Source organism: Poecilia formosa, unplaced genomic scaffold, assembly GCF_000485575.1.
Source record: "Poecilia formosa unplaced genomic scaffold, Poecilia_formosa-5.1.2 Scaffold523, whole genome shotgun sequence".
Lineage (NCBI taxonomy): Eukaryota > Metazoa > Chordata > Actinopteri > Cyprinodontiformes > Poeciliidae > Poecilia > Poecilia formosa.
This window is the reverse complement of record NW_006800462.1, coordinates 249,474-267,475: the sequence shown is the minus strand read 5'-3', so window position 1 is coordinate 267,475 and position 18,002 is coordinate 249,474. Positions and strand designations below refer to the sequence as shown.

Here is an 18,002-nt window from a genome sequence, read left to right as displayed (position 1 = left end):
CAAACAACTTTCAGTATCAGACAAGGATAATCATAATGTGACTATCTGTTTGTGACCGTAAGCCAATGTGCCCTGTCATTAAGCACCAGAAGAGTCTTGAAGTGGCGTAGTCGAAGTCTGGACTTGAAGTAATCTGGTATAGCCAGAGACAGGAACTGAAGGGATATAAAAAAAAAACAACACACAAAAAAATGTGGCTGAATTAAAACAATTCTGCAAAGACTCTTGGCTCGACATTAGGCTTAAGCAAAACATTCACTGCCACTTATCACACCTGCATGGTGATAGTTGTTACTAGTTGAGCTCTTCCTCAGAGCTCTTGAGCTTCCTCCTCACAGAGCATGACATGGTGACTCCCCCACTCAGCTCCTTCAGACTAGCCAGAAGCAATTAGCAAACACCTGGTGGAACTGCACATCTACTGAGCTCATAATAGGAGCTACTTTTCAGCACAACGCTGGTAAAAACTTTGCTAAAGGGTTAATAGAGGAAACATGTTGTGATGACTTCCTGAAGGCGGAGTTTCAGAAAGAGGAGGAGTTTCTTAAAGAGACAGAGGCCCAATTTCAAGGTGTTAAATTACAAAATCTTATTTCTTTTAAGTCATAGTTGATAAATATAGGATTTATCAACTGTGTGTTAAAATCCACATAATACTGCCATCACACCCATCCATATTTTCTATCTCTGCTTCTTCTGCTTTCTTTTTTTGTGCATCTCGTCATTGATTTTCCTCGACAGTGATACATGCTACATTTGTGTGAACTCAAGTGTAAATTAAAACAAGCAGAAGTAAATCTAATCTGTAAGAAGAAACGTTTTTACTGCACTTCAAGTTTGTTGCTGTTGCTTTTCTGTTCCTGTTCTTTTAGATCCTGATTCTTCTCATTTTTCTTCACCTTCACTTCCTCTGCTCCTCCATATTTGGTGTGGAAATGACACCCTTGCAGTTCCAGCTTCTTCTCCTTGAACACTCTGTCCAGTGAAACGCCCCTGGTTGCTATAAGCAACAACTCTCCTCCACCTTCCCCTCCCCACCTCTATTTATTTTCACACCCATCTGTATTTTCTATCTCTGCTTCTTCTGCTTTCTTTTTTTTTTGTGCATCTCGTCATTGATTTTCCTCGACATGGAGCACAGAGCCTATCAATATTTCCAGCTGAAGAATGAAATCGATAGACAAGTCCTGTCCGGCAGTGGTTAAAAATGACAACTCCATGGTCTTTTATTAAAAAAAAAAAAAAAAGCCAGCAGCTGGCGCTCACCCACCCTGTTTCCTGGTGTTGTGCTCCAGCCCAGTGTTCGCTAATGGCTGGCCCATGACCCGCCTCAATACGCCCGGTCGATACGCTGCCCTGTGTGCTCAGACAGACAAGTGAAGTGAAGAAAGCGCAGCAGTCATTGATGTAAGGACTTGCAGACATTTGGTCCTCTGGATATTCAGCCTGCGTCTGACATCGGAGCTCGAATGGAGAATTTGTGCCACAAAGCGGGAAGAGAAAGAAAAAAAACAGACATCGGAAACTTGGGCTTAAAATACTTTAAAAAATATTTCAACTGATTGCGGTGTGATGACTTTCTGATCGCTCACTGGTCGTCATCTAACACTGCAGCTATTAACAAAAAATATATATATTCAGTGGCTCACAAAAGTATTCATACCCCTTGAACTTTTCCATGTTTTGTCACGTTACTATTACAAACATGAATATATTTTATTGGAATTTAATGTGAAAGACCAACACAAAGTGGTACACAACTGTGAAGCTCAATGAGAATTATACAATTCAAAACTAAGCCTGTCGCAATAAGCAATAAATCAATTAAACAAATGATGAATTAAAATGAGCTCAATAATTTACACTTGCATGATTTACTCTCTCTTTTCTCTCTCCTCTGTCCAAAAACTGTATGAATAAAGTCTTCAGTCTGGTCCTCTTCTTTTGAAGAACAATGTTGTTAAGAAACTTCATAATTCATTTTATCTGTTTTTCTGTTTATTTATTTTGATAAATGTTTCCCAGTTCCACTGTTAAATGTTCGTTAGAATTTAATTTTTTATCTTTGACAATGTGTTCTTAATGGCAATATTTTACCATTTCTAATCTATTACTTGAAAGTTGCCTCAAAGCAACATTAGCATTTATCGCGATTACTTCTGGTCTGGGGAAATTTATCGACCAGCAAAATGTGTTATCAAGACAGACCTATTCAAAACGTTTGTTTGTAAGTAGAGGTGTCCTGATCGATCGGTCACCGATCATAATCGGGCCGATTTTCGTGAAAAAGTGCATGATCTGTGATCGGCGATCATTGGCTCTTGTTGCCGATACCGATCATCTCATTTTGCAGCCTGCCTGTGCAGCTGGTCTCCTCTTTACTTCACTCTGCGCAAACGCGCAGCAACAAATCCTAAGCGATGTGGAACTATAACGCACTGAGTTAATGGGGAAGTTTGCGTGTTGTGGGGAAAATTGAAGCACGTCAAAATGCATCAACACAACGAAGCTAATATGACATAAAAACAATGACATACTTGACGGAGTTTGGCTACATCAAGACTCACTGCAGTAATAAAGACATACGGAGCGATAAGATAGCAGGTAAAGCAGCGCACAGCTACAAACACTCACCCGGATTAGCATGAAGGTCAGAAAGCTAAACAAATAACCTGGAAAATGATTTAAGTCTTCGAGCTGCGATGTAAGACGCTGGTTCTGCTCTCGCTGTTGAACCGCTGCTACGCTACAGGTAGTATTATTTCACAGACGGAGCGTCGCTTCTGCTCCACCTGGTAGTGACTCTCACACCGAACCTCTGCTTAAAGCTGCAGCATCTAATTTAAAAAAAAAATACATTTTACATATTAAAACTTTCGCTGTCCTAACATGAGACAGATAATCTCTGAAAAAATAATCGATCTCCCCCCTGTTCTGCATAATTACTCCGCTCAGTCAGAAACAGCCAATCAGAGCTAGCAGTAATCAGCTAGCCGCCATGCTATCAGGAAGTTTTCATTCAGTAACTCTGGATTGTTTATTGTAATGGAACCTGTTTTTGCCTTTGAATGTTAAGTTTTATACTTGATTTTTTTTGGCAATGTTGAGAGGTTTTATTTTGGCTCTTTGCATTATTTAGCCTGTTTTGTTTAGTTTTCTTCTTGAAAAAAGTTATTAAAAACAAGTTTTTTAAGGTGAATTCATGGTTCCTTTTTCCACATAATGTAACCGGTAGTGTTTATGATAAAAAAAAAATAAAAAAAATAATAATAATTATGTGATCGGTATCGGTGATCGGTATCGGTGTATCGGCCCTCATGGGTGATCGGTATCGGTATCGGCAGGAAAAAACCTGATCGGCTCATCCCTATTTGTAAGTTAAAAAAAACCTGAAAAGTGTGGTGTGCAAAAGTATCCAGTTCAGAAGTTCTCTAACTGCTAGTCACTAAATAGGTTTGTGGTGTGGTTGTAATGTGACAACAACAACAACAACAACAAAAAAGATTTCTAGAGGTAGGAATACTTTTGCAAGCCACTGCATATAGTTTTGGTTTTTGTTGGCACAGCTGGAATTCTCTACATCTTCTTTGGCTGTTTTGATGGTAATGTTTTCACCGAATGTGCAGAAGTTTCTGGTTATGAGTCGCGGCGTGGCAGGCCCACAGAGATGACGGTGCAACGTTAAAAAAGCCGTCGGTGAAAAGTAAAATATTGTATCAAGAAAAAGGCAAAATGACCTCAGCTTTGATTTAGCAAACTGTCTTGTTCCTGTAATGTCTCCCCATTTTAGAACAGCAAACTCTGAGGTTTGTAATTATCAGATGAGCCTCCTTGAACTTCCATTCATCATTTCCATTAGACCTGCTCTTACTGGCTCACTGCAGCTGGATTGAAATTTGTTTTCCATCCTTCAGTTATTTATTTATTTTTTGCTAATGTTGAATCTTTTGTGGAGATGTTTGGTTTGTAGTTGCATCCCCCTATATTTTCTGTTTTGGACAAAGCTGGTGCACCATTTCTAATCTACTGGTGTTGGTTTGTTTATATGGATCCCCATTAGTCATCGCCATGACAATGGCTACTCTTCCTGAGGTCAACATCATAAAAAAAATCATTACAAAAACAGTTACAAACACTTAATGTAACCTTAGAAATATAACATTATTTCCTAAATGTACAATTATAACACTTTATATGATAAAATAATTAAACAAAGCATTTGTTATCATTTTAAAAAAATTAATAAAAGGAAATCCATGTTCTCATTCCTCTGAAAGTAACTGTTGTATGACAGAAGAGTGAGACAACTTTTTAAAGAGACAGTATGGTTTAAAATAACTTTTTTTAAGCTTCAAATTATGTTACATGCAGTGTTTTCATTCTTTCATGCATGTTTGATAAATTCTTGAATCTCCCATAAAAATATGCTAGAAAAAATTTTCAGATATTTGAGATTGATCATTTCTGAGTTTAAAAATTAAAAAATGGTCAACTTGTCAACCCCAGGAAATGCCAAGTGCTTTTCTAACTTCAACATTTGCGAGTTTTTTCTCACAAATTTTCAACTTTTCAAACATATAAATTCCCGTGTTTTCTTTTTCTGAGATTAAACTCAAAATGTCAAATTTTTTTTGTCAGACATGTACTCCTTTTTATCTACAATTGTGCTAATATGCCATCATAAGATATAGATAGTTTTGTAGACAAAAATAATACAACTCCAAAAATTACACTTGTGTTTCTGCTGCTCTACATCACAAAACATAGAGGAAACTAAAAGAAATGGGGCATGCTGGGAAAAAGCATGAATAAATAAGTAAGATGGGTGATACATCCGACTAAAGGCGAGCCAGAAACCAGGAGTCTGGGTCACATAATGAGCCCTGTGTGAATATTAAGCCTCATTAAAAATGTGTGAGACCTTTTCTGTGCTCCGCCCCCTTTGGACAGATGGCCTAGTCCACGATTAGAGTCCTATTTAGCTAATTATCAGGGCGGCACCCATGTCTACACCTCCAGATAATTGTCCAACACACACACACAGATGCACACTCCACGTTGCTCTCTGTGGTTTCCTGAGGAGGAAAAGGCCAGAGCTGCAGCTTTGCCAGTTGGGAGCAGCAGGACACCATGGGGAGCTTCTTCCTCACCGGAGGGAGATCAGTGAGCCCCGGGATGGATGATGATGGGAACAGGAAATAAGAGGACATAGACGATTTGGCTGACCTTCTGGTGGATGTACTGTTTCCACATGTGAGGTGTTTGTGTATTAAACTGAGTTCAACTTGTGTTTTGTTGTTTGGTAGAGCTGAGACAACATGTGTGATATAAATGCAAATATTAAACTGAGTTCAACTTGTGTTTTGTTGTTTGGTAGAGCTGAGACAACATGTGTGATATAAATGCAAAAATGTCTGGCAAAAGTATTCCAGCTATAGGAATCTTTCACTTTACCGACTTGATTAATATCATTTTTTACATTTTTCATGCAACAAAATCTAAACCAGATGTTCCAAACCCCTGTAAATAACCTTATAAAATCCATGGCAGCTAATTGTCCTTTGATGTTTGTTGCAGAACAACAAAACTAACAAACAGCATCACAAAAATTAACATTTAAAGGGACATTACTATTTTCCAGGTACATAAAGATATTTTATAGCACAATCAAGTAACTATGTTACCTTTAGTTATAAAAATGCAACATAAATCAATATAACTTAAGAAATTTGACCTCATAATTTAATGCCTTGAAATTGGGCCTCTGTCTCTTTAAAAACTCCAGTTCTTTATGAAACTCCGCCTTCAGGAAGTCTTCACAATGTGGCTCCTTTATTAACCCTTTAACAACGTTTCTACCAGCATTGAGCTGAAAAGTAGCTCAGCAGATGTGCAGTTTCGCCAGGTATTTGCTAATTGCTGCTGGCTAGTCTGAAGGAGCTGACTGGAGTAGTTGTGCCATACAAATAATATGTATGGTACATACTTGTATGGCACATTACAGCAACACAGCAGTTCAAAGTGATTCTTAAACACATTACAGAGCCAACAATTTTGAAAACTAGCAACAGACGTTGCATATGTAAAGTGCAAATGTTAAAAATCATCATTACCATCAAATATTTTGATCAATGTTTAATTTATTATGGTTCAAAAGCAACTCTACACTGGTGGTTTTTTAGTCTTGACTTAAAGGAACTCAGTGTTTTGGCTGTTTTGCAGTTTTCTGGAAGTTTGCTCTAGATTTGTGATACATAGAAACTGAGTGCTTTAAGAGGTATGAATAAATTTTTTGTAACACGATGGACAAGAAGATCTGATGTAGAAGAAAAAGTCAACAATCGTCGCCAACGCGGTGTTCCGTGAGCAGCGGGGATGATCTACGAGTTTGGGAAGTGGTTTCCGCTGCACCATGAACACATGAGCTCCATCAAACACCCAAACGGACAGGCGACGAGAAAAACTGAGCAGACTCTCTCCCGTCAGAGTGACATGTCACATCCAGGGAAAACAGATAGCTGACATTTCACACTGAAGCCAACATTCGAGTCGTCGTTCGTCAGCTGCCGAGGGGAAAAGCAGCTGCGTGATGGAGACAGCCAGCTCAGACATACTTGGACAGACATACAGTCACACCCAGATGCAGACGGATGGAGTCACTGGGGGGGAAACCCCCATCCCCTCCTGACTCCCCCCAACCCCACCGCAGGCAGTATTATGTGCAGTCATCTGCATCCACTATGGAGGGCCATCCCGCATCCAGACGCCCCTTAATGAACGTGACATTTAGCTGATATTTACATGCCACGCATGATGCTGAATTAGCATGCCGAACGCTAAGCTTCAGATTAAACAAAGCTTAGCAATTACACACCATCCATCATGCAAAAAAATTTACTACAAGTGAACTGCAGAGTTTACCCAAGACCATCCACTTAGTCTTAGCTAGCCAACATTCCTTCATTAAAATGTTACACACACACAGATACACACACAGGTTATTTACATAGCAGTGAAGTGAAACACAGCATCTCTGTGGGGAGAATTCTCATTCCTGTTCGTCTGCTTAGATTGAAATTGCTCTGCTGACAAGAGGCAAAATATCAATCAGAAGTAATTTCTTCCTACTGCCTCGCCTGTCAGCGCCGCAGTCCAATGTTGACCTTCTGTCATAATACGTTTGTTTATCATTTACATTTCCCACCACATAGGCCTGAAAAGAAAAACACACACACACACTGGAAGATGTTTGGGTTCCGGCAGCAAGGGATGTTTGTTTCTCCTTCTCAGAACTCCGCTTTCTCAGAAATCATTTCACCTCCGCAGAACTAACTGCAAACTTTATGATTGCTAGATGAAAACAGGGAGAGATTGTGAGCAAACTGGAGGGTCCCCGACCCTAATGAGATATCAGCAACGCCATCAGAGAGAGAGAGGGGGAGAGAGAGAGAGAGAGAGACAGATAGAGACAGACAGACGGAGAACTAGGGTGAATAAGGAATTGCGTCACACAAGCTTTAACGGGGTATTGTAGGTTTTCCAGGCATAGAATCATTTTATATCACAATCAAGTAACTGTTACCATCAGTTGCTATAAAAATGCTGTATACATCAAATAGAACTCAAAAGAAATTTGATTATGTGACTTAATGCCTCGTTTGAGTTTAAGTTTCTTAAAGGGCCTCCGTCTTTGTAAGACACTCCTGCTCTTTCTGAAACTCCACCCTCAGGAAGTCATCACAACATGGCTCCTCTATTAACCCTTTCATGATGTTTTTACCAGCATGAAATGAGCTCAGTAGATGAGCAGTTCCACCAGGTGTTTGCTAAATGCTGCTGGCTAGTCTGAAGGAGCCGAGTAGGGGAGTCACTCTGTGAAGCGGAAGCTCAGAAGCTGCAGTTCTGAGGAGGAGTTTCGTCTGCGAAGGTGGAGCTAGGTTCAAATGTAAAACAACTGAATGGTTGCCATGGAGATTAAAGGATTTCTCAAACATGCATGACAGAATCAAGGCAACACTCCAAGTATGTTTCTGATGAGGGAATAACATTATAAGAGAAAGTGAAGCTCAAAAAAGTCAATTTTACATGACACTACCCCTTTAAAAATGGTTGTCCCAACAACACAATCTTTTATATCATTCCCTCACTGATAGATACCGCAGCAGTTGTCGTTTTATTTTTTTTTTTTGTTTGTTTTGTATAAGAAGCTGGAGCTGCTGTTCTCCGGCGCCTCGGGTTTTTTTAGGCCGTTTTTGCTGCATGAGGTCAAGCGAATCATTCTTCCTCTAATTGATTTTTTCCCCCTCTGAGGTCACTGGAAGAAGCCAAGCTAAAGGTTTGAATGTGAGCGCAGGTGACACAATTGACATTTGGATGTTAAAAGTCAAGCACCAGTGGCGGCACGCACAAAGTTAAATCACCTGGCACAACTCCGTGACATTCTGACAGCGATGTGTTCTGAATGAGCAAAACCCGGCAGACGGTCTGGTCTGGTCAGGGCGCTGAAAACATTGAAAACACAGACTTAGGAAACAATAACCGGTCAGAGAAAGATTCTTTTTTTTTTTTCTTTCAAATACACCTGTGCTCACTGTCGCTTGTTTGTTTCCATTTTTAAGGGTGGAGGGTTAGGGCATCCCTCAGGTGTTTCTGGGTGGGGCTTTGATCGAATCAAAAGCAAAAGTGTCTAAAAGCAGAGGGCCCATCTGTAGGCCTTCCCCCTGAGCCTCTAGAGAGGGGCCACAAAGGCTCCTAATTATCCCTGACCTTCTGGCTCCCCAATGCAGACGTTTTCTCACTCCGTTTCGTTCAGGATCACCCCTCTGCTCGGCTCCAGATGCTAATTGCCGCAGTTTCGGTGACGAAGACCACGTTCGGGTGCGAGGCAACCCCCCACCCTGAAGGTCGGCGAAGGACGCACTAACGCCCACGTGCCCGTCTGGGCCTGGTCTGTGTTTTCAAGTCGCATCGTTTTGACAGGCAAAATGCTTTTATTTCAAGGTGATCCATTAATGTGACGACAGAAAGGCGACACAACCCGTTATTAAAGAGAAGAAAGACGGGTGGGGAAAAGGGGGTGATGGCAGGCCCTAGAAATAACAGGTTTTTATTGTTTTTCAGCTTAAACAATGTGGAAAAAAACACAGGAAAACAAGACTGAAGGTAACCTTGAGGGTTTGTCTGGATGAAGCTTTTGCATGGAGATGTTCACTTTTTTTTTTTTTGCAGTGACTGTGTGGAGATTTTCATGCAGCTCACATAAGTGAAAGTGTGAATAAATAATCCAATGTGGTCAGCAGTGATGCTTGTTAGCAGTCGCTTCAGGCTTTCTTTTCTCCTCGTTTGTTTCTTTAGCATTTTTGTTTGATCTCAAGGATATTTGGAAATCAGAGAGCTTTTTTACATTTTGAAACTCGTGTAGATTTCAAAGTTTTGTGCTTGTATGTGAAAAGTACACATGGTCAAATTAGTGGAGCTCATTGCTGTTATTGTATACTCCATAGTTTATACAAATAGACAGGTTTTCAAGAAATTGGCTCTCCAAAAATCACTCCAGCAACATATTCAATCAACCCAAATCAACAAAATCAGACAAAGTTGGATTTTTTTCACAGTTTTCTGTTTTGGAAAAAGAAGAATACAGTTATGCACTTTTTAACTGTATATTCTTCCTTTTGTTAATTTGTCTGCAAGTAAATCTAACAGCATGCTGTTATTTTTTGTATTTTGTAGATTTTAGTTGTCTTATGGAAACTTCCAGTCCATGCCTCCCTGGGGAAAGAGTCCGGTCAGAAAATGGCTCTGGAATGACTGATTACATTTTACGATTAAACGTGAAGGTATCAAACAAAAGCTTAAAAGACTAAGTTGTGTGGGTTTGCCCGCAACCTGCTTCTGCATCCTTGTGGTTACCAAGGTTACACTCAGATTTTCTGTTTTCTCTCTGGCGGAACAACAGAGACACAGAGTTGCTCAAACTGGAGAATGTAAAAGTTAACTAAAAGTTTATTCTACTAACAGAACTAAACAGTGGATGAAATAGTTTTTATTTACACATACCAGAAAAACACAAAATCTTACCAAGTATTTTTGATCTCTATTGTGAAATATCTTAGTATGTTTCTTTAATAACGATAAGAAGTATTAGTTCCAGTGGCAGATTATTTCAATTTCGAGGAAAAATGTCTTGATATGAAGTGAATGATAATGGAACTATTACTTTCTCTCCAATATTAAGGAATTGTTTACTTAAAACAAACTCCAATATCTTGCTGAAAAGTTGCTTGTATGTTAGTTTTGTCTTATTTTAAATGCAAATCCAAATGCGACTGAAATCATTGGGCCTCCACAGAAAAACAAACTCCATAGCAGACCTTGGGATAAGATTCCAAAAAGATCATGTGGAAGAAAATCCTGCTTTCTCTGGTTTTAATGGTTTGTTGCAAAAATGTCTCTCCAGAATGCCAGTTTGTCGTACAGGTTCTAATTGTTAAACCAAGTTCAGGCGGTGTTTTCCCAAAGCCGCTGGTGGAACGATCAAACGGTTTTTGACAGGCGGTGATGTATGGCTTTGGAACACGGTGAACTCCATTCGTTCCCCGTTATGTGCCGCAGCCGCTCCGAGCAGTCGTGTTGAGTTTGTGGTCATGGATGAGTGGGAAAAAGTGAACACGGGTGGTAATTAAGGGGCCAGCTTATTGAATTTCACACTTTTCAAATTTAGATTTATCACCCAGTGGAAGGTGGCCTTGGCGCCTGCAATGCTTCATTGTGGGGTGACTGAACCACAAAACAGCGATTATCAGGTAAAATAACTCTACTAATTAGTTTTGAAGTACATGTTTTGAAAAAAATAATTTTTTTTTAAATCAAGGCTTTACAAACTCTGGTTTCATTTTCAGAGGCGTACTGTTTTTGGATGCTGGCGTTTGTTTTTCTTGCGTTTCCACAAACGGTGAAACAATAAATGAATTATCTCCTTGTTTTTCATTTAAGATAATTGCTCTTGTTCTAAAATGGTCAGCCTGTAACCAGATCAACAACATCGCCATGGAGACCGCAATTATGTACATTATGATTGGAGGGGTGGAAATAGGCATGGAAGGGAGGCGATGATGCTGTAAAAGCATGCCGATGAATATCAGAGCTTGAGCCCTGCAGTAAATAATGACTTCGCTGCTGCACTCTGTCTCCTGCTGGAACCTTGCTGGGCTCTCAGAAAGAGTTGCCAAGGAAACAGTGAATGAAATAAATCTACAGTTTGGTGTCAGGAGGGGTGAAGGAGACTCGACGAATCAAGACCGCAGACCAGGAATCTGAAATTGAATCTGAAATTTCTGTGGAGTCCCGCGAACACAAACACATAGCGCGGAGCGATGAGTGGCGATGGAACAAAAAGGCGGGAAGCCTTTGATGCTGTGTGTGGCAGAAGGAAGTATCAAATACTATAACAGTAGAAAAAAAAACAACACATCTAGACTGGGACAAAGTTTCAAGTAACAATTTTATAGGAATTTCAGAATTGGTTGTAAATAAATGCAGAATTTTTTTCACATGGAATAGTAATATTACTTGTTCGCATTTCTTTGTCTTAAGTCTGTGTATGCTTAAGTTGTTCGGCTTCATTGTTACAAGAAAGTGAGGGGTTCTAGAAAGGCTGTTTTCACACCTGATAGTCCAGTAAACTTGATCAGACTGAGAACCAATATTGCAACATTTGCTACGTTTCCAGCTGGTGCGGTTTGCTTTCACACTGAACTGTGTCAAATGATCCAAACTAACTGCGAAACCTGTTCAACCCCTCACCAGTTGTGGCGCTACACCAAGAACTACTGAAGGAAACAACACAAAAAAACTACCAAGACGACCAGTGCAACGTTCTTCTTTACAAAATGTTTTTCAGACCTCTGTGACTCACCGATAAGATGTCGCTGTCACACATTGACTGGGTGTCAGGTTCAGCGGTTTGTGACGTTGGGGCTCTTGCATTTGGCCTGTGTACAGCATACATACATGTTTGTTCCCCATGAAGGAGCGCTACAGCCTTCCTGCCTTGAAATTACATGCTTACATTTTCCAGCATATTCACAAGTTAATCTATAATGGATTAAGAGAAGTGGAAGTTGCTAGAAGTTGCTAGAAGAAGATCGCCTTGGTTAGTAGGCCTCAAACAGCCCGGCATGTCCTGGATCTAGTCCCAGAGAGAGCGACGGGGACCCTGATGACATGGATGGGGAGCCCAGCTGCTCAAATATTGATCAGTGAAGCTGTCTGTGAGCTGGTTAGCATCAGCCTGTCAGCTGCCGGCAGGAGTCGACGGTGGATGGGAATGATGGAGCAACAAAGAGCAAGAGAGAAAAGACTTGCAGGTTTGTTTGCATTTTATCAGTCGACGCTCCTGCTGCTTCGATCACAGTAGGAGTCCTCTGAGAAATAAAGGGGGACATTATCCGTCCATTGATCTTCTGTTTAGCTCTGCTAGGTGACAAATCCCTGAGGATGAACCCGGGGTGGATGGTTGATCAGTGACGGTCAAAAGATCATTCGTATAGTCTTTTGTCCAAGTTCATTGCTGTCTTAGTGTAGGAACTGACATACCCAAGGATTTTATTCACAAATATGCCACAAGTTGGGATTTGAAATGATAAAATTAAGCACTCTGAATCTGAGTGACTACAAGAAATAGTTTTCAAAAGTGATTTTATGGTAGGATAACTGAGTCTTTTACATCTGTATGGAATTATTGCCCATTCTTCATGCTGACTTGTTTTGATTTACCAAGATTGGTTTGAGCCTGAACCAGCTGTTTAAGGTGTTTAAGGTTGAGTTGACATCTTAGATTACAAATCAGTCAATCAATACAGGTTTTTTGTATAGCTCATTGCAGCAACACAGTAGTTCAAAGTGCTCAAAATTTGAGTCTTGACTTTTACTTGACTATACAAACACCTTTATTTGTTCACTTTCTTTGAGCCATTCAAGTGGATTTGTGGGTGAACTTGAATTACCATTTCACCTAAATATTCCTGAAGTCGAGGCCACAACGATGACTAGACATTTTTCTTTAGGCTATTCTGTTAGAGAGCACAAATGACAGTTCCTTCAATGACCTTTGCTTCATTGGTCTAAGAATATCTTCTCTGAAAATTTGGGGATCATTTGGTATATTGCGAGATAGGCTTTTGCCTTTTTTTTTGCCTTAAAATTCTTCCACAGAGGTCATTTTTGCTCAGTCTTTTTTTTTGTTTGTTTGTTTTGTTTTGTTTTTTGTTAAATCATCAACAATGAACTTAACTCATACAAGTAAAATCTGCAGGGCTTTAGATGTTGTTCTGGGTCCTTTGTTGCCTCCCAGTTGAGTCATTGATACTCTCTTGGTGTAATTTTGATATACTGGCCTCTGCAAGGAAGGTTCACCACTTTTCCCACTTTTTTGTTTGGGGATAATGTCTCTCTCTATGGGGAGAATTGAATTAATGTACTTCATCTGTACATTAATTTCTCTGAATTTCCAAAATGATGTGTTGCTTTTTGAGATCTTTAAGCCTACTTTGTGTTGTCAGACAGATTCTATTCAAGTCTTTTCTTTTTTCTGAGTATGGCAAGAATCAAGCCTGGTTTGCCTTTTGAACAATAAAAATAACTAAATATGTAATTTGTGATTTAGCAAGAGGCAATTCTTTTTCACAGATATTTTTCATACCTGTCTGTCCCACCATAAGACACATCAAATTTTCTCCATAAAATGGCAAATAAAAGAGTAAAACTATTAGTTACTACTGTTTACCTTTTTAAAGTTTTAACCATTGGGATGTCTCCATGTTTTATTGTGTTTGGGTCTCAATATTTACTTAGCTAGAATATTAGCACCTACTTTTTTTTCTCTCTGGCACTGCTACTCACTCTGCCAAGTCTTTAATTAATCTGAACTTTCTGATGAGCTCTAACTTTGATTTCACCCAGGTACTCTGCCCAGATGCCCAAGCCAATCTCACTCGGACTTCTCTTCATACTTTCAGATCATGTTTGGAAGACCGCCACCTTTTGCCTGCGTGCTGTCCGCCCAGCATCAGGTGTGCAACTGGTCTTCGACTCATCCTTTGCCCAACTTGAATTTTTCATCCCTTTCAGCCGCGGGTCTCCATGTGTCGATCGCCGGCCGAACGTCGCCGCTCTGCCAAAATCCTGACAAGGGGTTGCAGATGCAGATAGTGACACAGTGTCCCTTCACCTCGCTGGCAAGGTTATACACCACCTCCCTGCCCGGCCATCTGCTGGCTCCAGAGCAGGTGCCAGTCTCTCATCACGACCAGCCACATGCCTGCAAGACACATCCCTCCTCTGAGACGTTCTGCCTGTTTTTTTGGAGCTCCTACTTACACCTCCTTGCCTTCTGTTTGCCAACTGTGTGTTTTTGTGTGAGTCAACGGCCGGTGCCAAGGGGAACCGATGAGGTAACATGTTGTAAAAGTATAAATACAAAGTCCCACGCTTTCGTACAACATGAAATTTTCTATATTTCAGCAGTCAATGTCTCTAAATGAATTTTGGCAGATAAACTGACACAAAACAGCACATATGAATGATGCACGGTTTAAAATGTGTTCTTTAGAATAAAAATCTTAACACTGTGTGACATGGATATTTTTTAGGCGTTAATTAAACTCTAGTGCCTTTAAAATTCAAACAACCACTTTTGTTCCCACTGCAACAGCATTAAATTTGGCTAGAGCCACAAAAAAGATAGATTTTCTAAACATGTACTAAATGAAAAGTCTAATTTTAAAACCTAGAGAGATTTTACAACTAAGTAAGTCATCTAGTTTATGTTTTTATGAGGTCCAGTCAATTATATTTTTTCATTTTCAACACTGATGAAAAATGATACGTTGCTCATTCATAAAGTAAAAAGTAGATACTTTGTTTATCTTCACAGATGTTTGAATGATATTGTCTGAGATGTTGCACAAAGGAAAATTTAGCCAACATTTTTCTAGAGATGTAAAGATGGTACATATGTTCTAAAAGAGTCTATTTAAAAGGCACAGCATTGACCAAATGGGGACTAATGCATAGAAGCCACACTTTAATCAGACATTTTTTGTAAAAAAAAAAAAAAAATTAAAAAAAAAAAAAAAAAAAAGAAAAATTAGAAAATCAATTCTTCCACATTAAAATGATGCAATATTTTCTTGTTCTATCGCATCAAATCCCAATGTAAGGCGTTACAGCTTGTGGTTGTAATGTGACAAAATGCGAAAGCACCCTAGAGATGTGAAGGCTTTTCCTTGGCTCTGCGTTTTAACGTCTGAGCAGCCAACAGCGATGCCGAGAATGACTGATGTTTGGTCGGACAAAGGGAATCCAGCGGAATGCACAAATAGTCAAACAGAGACTTTGTTCATCTCTGACATCTGTTCAAAGCCGGACAGACAAGCGCAGGCAGAAGACCACATCAATCCCTCCCCCGTCAATCAATGCTGGCTTGAAAGAAATCTGCCGTTGGACACCACTGGGAGCAGAATATGAAGGCGCCGATTTGACTGATGACATTTCAGTGGACATTAGCATTTTAGCCACTTTTCAGCCGCAGCGCCGTCAATACATTCGCCTCCAACACGCGGACAGACGGCGCTTTTCTCTCAGCCTTAAATTGCTGCTTTTTTTTTTATTCCCCAGTCTTTTATTTCATTAATTCAGATGTCACCCGAAATGAGCGGCTGTAATTTGCTTGTTTGCTCGCAGACGACTGCTCTGACACGGACGGTACATCAGAGCGCCAATCGCCTCTGCCAGAAAGGAGGCACCGTTAAAAAAAAAAAGAAGCTCTTGCGCTCTGTTACTCAAGCATCTTGTCACTAACTTGATACCTTTAGTTAAAAAAAGCGAGATGAAAGAAAGCCTAGAGTGACACACGAGAGCTTTAAACAAGATACATATACTTCTCTGATCTCTCTCAAAGTTAAACACATACTGTTCCACTTTTGTTTTTCATTGAAGTGCTTTGATGAAACCCATTTGCCTAGAAGTCTCCCCCACCACATCAGAACTTTTAAACAGAGTAATTTAAAGCCAGCCCGTCGAAGCCAGGCTGCCTCTCGTGCGCTCGGTGGCGTGCGTCGCACTTACTGGGGAGGACTTTTGATGGAGAGACAGATGTTCCCCGCTCTGTTCGAGTCCTGGAGCTGCTTAAGGGGCGAGCAGGAAGCCCCAGTGATAAATGGGGCATCAGAAAAACGCAGAAACCCACACAAAGGAGCAGACTTGCCGACTTTCAGTCCTCAGAAAAGGGGTTAACCGTGCCTGACAGCACGTTCTGCAAACCGCAGCAGCTCTTATCTGGAGATTCCTAAGCACTTCCAGAAGTTTTGTCTGCAGGAATTTAATCACATGGCATTTAATGCCCTTAAGGTCAACTGTCGAATGAGTCACAATTTCAACAATGGGGCTTTAGTACAGCGCTGATGAGTTAGATTTGGATAATTTTGGGGCCAAAACAGAATTTAGCAAATGGAAAACAAAAGTATTCATACCTCTTAAATCTGTTTTAAAAGGGCAGTGTTTTAAGTTTTCTAGGCACATTGTGTAATTTTATAGCATAAACAAGTAACCATCTTAAATTCAGTTAAGAAAATGCTATGTATATCAAATATGACTTGAGAGAAATTTGACTTTGTAATTTAACGCCTTGACATTGGGCCTTTGTCTCTTTAAAAACTCTTGCTCTTTCCAAAACTCTGCCTGTAAGAAGTCATCACAACATTGCTCCTCTATTAACCCTTTAACAATGGTTTTAATCAGGGTAGTACCGAGAAGTAGCTTGTGTAACGAGCTCAGTAGATGTGCAGTTCCACTTGTTGTTTGCTAATTGATGCTGGCTAGTCTGAAGGAGCTGAGTGGGGGAGTCGTGACAGAGGACTGCTCTGAGGCATAAGTTCGAAAACTGTAGGAGGAGCTGTGTCATTGAAGGTGGTGCTAGGTCCAACCAGGCATTTTGCACAGTTCAGTGGTTGCCATTGAAGATTGAAGGATTTACCAAACATACATGAAAAAACCAAAGCAACACTACAGGTGTGTCTTTGATGAGGGAACATCATAACATGAAATAAGGCTCAAGAAAGTTATTACATAAATATAGCCTAAATAGGCAACTATGCCTATTTAATTGTGACTTTTCTATTTCACCTTAAAACCCCCAAAGTTTATTATTATTCTTCATTAAAACCTTTTTATCTATTGCTGCTGTTACACTTTAATTTCTAACAATACATTGACTACCCTGGTCAAGCATGTAAAAATAAAGTATAACAAGCATTCTTTCAAATGGTTCAGAAAGAGCAATTAAGAATTCTATATAGTAAAATAAATAATAAACCATGATGTCACGCAGAGCACCAAAAATAGACCTGCTCTAATGGATCGAGCACATCGTCACCGATACGCAACCTAGAATTTTTTTTCAATATCAGGACCGATACAGATATCAATATCGAATTGGTGCGTCTCTAGTTGCAATGGGGAAAAATAGATTAAAAAGTGAATACTTTTACGAGGCAGTGTAATGTTTTTCAGCAGCTGTAGAAGCACACAGTAAGATAGCAGCATTCCACCTCCTGTAACTATCCTCATCTTTCTGCTGCTCTAACACAACGTGCATCTCGCCCGCCCTCAAGAGATAAAGAGAAAAGGACCGCATGTTACCCAGACATTCGCTCACTTACCAATATGGCGATAAATGTCACCCCGGTCCCCGTCCGCGCTCTCCCCTCAGATAACGGCGAGCACACAGATGAAAGCCTCGAAAGGAAATATAACAGGTGGATACATTTGTTGTGTTTGATAGCATCAGCACGGAGAGGACAATACAGATACAAAAAGAGGGCTCAAGAGGAGCATTCACCGCAAACGCATTAGTACAAAAGAACCACAAACACGGCAACTGATTGATCGCAGCCGCGCCAGCTGCGCTCGCTAGCCCCTTTAATCTAGGGGAAAACTGTAAT

The 18,002-nt window shown here is 40.1% G+C and overlaps 1 long non-coding RNA gene across 1 annotated transcript; it reads right to left on the bottom strand.

Annotated features, from left to right (window-relative positions):
- Positions 1 to 357: 357 nt before the first annotated feature.
- LOC107834120 (uncharacterized) lies at positions 358 to 9,862 on the bottom strand. The gene is made up of 3 exons (XR_001659903.1): positions 9,849 to 9,862; positions 3,497 to 3,507; positions 358 to 467 (listed from the first exon to the last, which is right to left on the bottom strand). It is a non-coding gene; the product is annotated as an uncharacterized LOC107834120 (long non-coding RNA).
- Between the last annotated feature and the right edge of the window lie 8,140 nt (positions 9,863 to 18,002).